Below are 3503 nucleotides of genomic sequence, written 5' to 3'. Positions count from 1 at the left end.
CAGCTAATGATGCTCCCCAAATCCTCGTGGCTGTCACAAAGCTTGCCCTCACTTCCTGCAGCATTTGACATGTGGTTTCCAGATGGGGACTCTCTCCTGCTCCCACACTGTGATGCCTCCTAGGTGGTTTTGGCCAGGAGGCTTTCAGAGCAGCTCTGTCTCCCAGGGCTCTCACAGAGTGACTGCTAACAGTGGCGCAGAGGATCCAGAGGAGCAAAGAGCAGGCAGTCGATCAGGACTGTGTGACTCTCCAACCAGGTGCTGTTACTTAGAGTGAGTGCTTCCACTGAAGCCAGTGGTCAAATGCTTGGTCAGTGTAAGCCCTTGTAACAGCCCTGATCAGAGCAACCCGCGGTGAAATTATTTCCCTGGAGCTATAATGATATATGTCTGTGAAGTTTCATCCCTTCCTTAACTTCTGCAAAACCCTCTGTTGCAGGAAAAGCTGTTTGTAAGTCTCTGGTAATTTCTGCTTCCAGGTGGCATTTCCTCTTTACATCCTGCCCTGATGGCTCTCAAATCCCTAGCTCCTCACAAGCAGCAGGAGACTGCAGGACCCATGGAGGCTCCCAGGGCAACCTGGGTTGCCCTGCATCCCTCCCATCTCTCCCTCTACTCTGGGTGGCCTTGCCTTCCACTCCTCCTCTTTGCAAGGATTATTCTTGTTCTTACTATTCATCAGGTCTTTGAACAGTAGCTTCTCAGGAGCTCAGGCCACAGCTGAGCCCTGCTCGGAGGCCCTGGGGAGCAATTACTCAGATATCTGTTCTCAAAGCAAGAAGGGGTCTCTGGCTGCTACGTAGTTTGTCCTAGCAGGCTGCTGGCATAAACTTAGAACAGCAAGCAGCTGCAGTGGGCCTCCAACAGTCATCAGACCCAAGGGAGGTGGACTTCTCCTCCCCTCCCTTGCCTCTTTCAAACATGTCTTCATGCTGCTCTCTGTCACTGCAGTGCTTTGCGCTTCTGTCTACACAGAAGCTTTCGTACTGAGGTGCATCTGCATCAGCCCTGGAGGGATGAAAAGTGCCTTTAGAAACAGAAAGAAAGGGTTAGTTACCACGGCTAGACACACAGCATGAATCTCCCCAATTTGTTCCCACCCACAGCTCTCACCAAGAAGCTGCGAAATGCGTTGGCACAATGCATTAAGGATGCATTGTGCATGTTTACCTGGTATTGAAGAGGACTCTCAGTGATGCTGCTAGATCTGAGGAGAAACCCCCAAATCACAAACTAGTCTGCTGCAATTCACCTCACCACGAGCCCCTTTCTATTGGTCTTTGAAAACCTTTCTCCAAAAATCGGCAGGGTACCAGGTGGACAATGAGAGCTGCAATTATCGTAATCAAACCAGGCATAGTCATTAGCTTCCTAGCGTCAGGAATAGGCCAATTTATGGCAAGCTTAGTGCAAATAGGGAAGTGGCATGATTGACACTAGTTAGAACGCTGGTAAGCTCCTTCCTGGGTGGTTTTCGGCAAGTGAAGTTGACAAGAAACAAGGGTGAAGTGTGCTCTGGTCTGTAGCAACAGCTACAGCCACTGTGGTTGTTGGATTGTGATTGCTCCCCTACTTAGATTTTCTTGGTTCTGCTGCAAAACTCTACTAAACCAAATGAGGCCTGATTTCCTTATGGACACAAAGGCCCACGGTCTTCCCAGACTGAATGAAGAATGTGCTTAGTTTGGTGCAGGAAGAATAGGGAAGGTGGAGAAACAGTGTTAGAGAAAATTATTACTTCCCTCATGTCACTGAACCTCACCTTGATAACAGCATGGAAAACACTTCATTTTGGAAGTGTCAGAATGAAACAAACAGGCTCACAGGATGTGGCTGCCTGGAAGCCAGAAAATTTGACTTGATGACCCAGAAATCTCTTCCCCAATCCATTCTGTATAAATGCCATTTTTTTCTTCCAAGAAAAAAATCTAACAAATCCTTTTGGAAACCTTGCCACATTTCCTCCTATTTCACAAATACTTGTGGTCACTGAGAAACTGTATTTCACCAGGAATTCACCATCTATCCAAGCCAGCTATATCTCCAATCAATAGCAGTAACGCCTGATGACAAGAATTTGCTCTGTAGCAGCTAGAAGTCATTTGGTTGCAAGCCAGCCCCCCTACAATTTTGTTCCTGTACAAGCAGAACAGACAGTGTTTTTCCTGTAAGTCTTAGTAAAGGCATAACAAATGTGGTTTACAGGCTTCTATTCCCAACAAAGGTAAGGTGAAAAGCACTTTGGAGAATCAGGGTGATCATAATTTGGGGCTATTTTTTCTGCTGATTACATATTTATTCTCTCCCAGTGCCTATTACATTAAGGAAGAAACTGTTTTCTGTAAGACACAAAACCTCCCTGAAGTCTGGAGCAAGTCAGGAATGAACAAGGGACCAGATATTCAGATGGAGAGAAAAATCGTTTTCGAGTACCGCTAGGATATACTGAAAACAGAGTTTGGAAGAGAACTAAAATGTTGTGAAAGAGGGTCTGGAGGGATTTTCCGCTGAAAGTCCCCAAGACAGGCTCAAGTTAGTTAATGTGTGTTTTAAATCTTGAACATTCTCCTTCAGCAAAGATTTGGCATGGGTTATTTTGGGAGTATGAATAACAACAAGCAATAAGCAAGCAGGGAGAGAAAACAGCCTTAACCCACGGAGAAAGGTGGAGGCAACTATTGTTGCATTTTTATGCACTGGGGCTACAAGTCCTCATGTCTCTCTCCCCGCAGTGGCAAAGGAAAGCACCGATATAAACTGGGCATGTGATCTTCCAACAGCATTTTGAGCCATAGGTGTTGAAGCATCTAGAAAGAAGTGGTGGCAGAGAAGCTTTTAGGCAAATGACTTGGCTAGCAGGCCTGCTGGGGATGGGAAGAGGAATGAATGAAGCCTGCTTACCCGTATTATGTAGTTATTAGGAAAGCAGGGAACACCCCTCAGTGCTGCAGCATGCAGCCCGGCGTGCTCATCGCTACACTAAAAAATAAAACACACAAATAAAATAAAAGTTCTTCAGACCTGCTGGAGTTTCCCCATCGCCTTGGGGAGTCAAGCTTGGTGCTCGCAGGTGCCTGTGTGGCTGGGGGAGCGGTACCGTGCCTCTGCGGCAGGGCATGGTCTGGGGGGCAGCCTGGCGCCAGGGAGGGGGTGGCGAGCGGAGCCGGTGCCCCCTGGAGGGAGGCTGAAGCTCCGGTGGGTGGGGAGCAGCGGAGACCCCCTGGCTGGGAGGAAGGACCAGGGAGGAGGAGGAGATGGGGGGCAGAGAGGGGAGGATTTTGCCGTACCCCCCCGGGGGGGGGGGCGGTACACACCAGGGGATGTGAGGCTGGTCCTGCTGCAGGAGGAAAGTTGGCCGCGCTGCCACGCAGGGCTGGTTCTCCTGTCTCCCTCCGCCTGCCTCCCTCCCTCTCTCCCTCCTCCTCTTCCTCCTCCTCCTCCCCGCGAGTTGAGCGCACAGTGCAGCCAGGCGGTGCAGGCGGCGCAGCCCCGCCGGCCGCTCG

Source organism: Aptenodytes forsteri, unplaced genomic scaffold, assembly GCF_000699145.1.
Source record: "Aptenodytes forsteri isolate BGI_AS27 unplaced genomic scaffold, ASM69914v1 Scaffold283, whole genome shotgun sequence".
Taxonomy (NCBI): Eukaryota; Metazoa; Chordata; class Aves; order Sphenisciformes; family Spheniscidae; genus Aptenodytes; species Aptenodytes forsteri.
Note: the sequence above shows the minus strand (reverse complement) of the source record.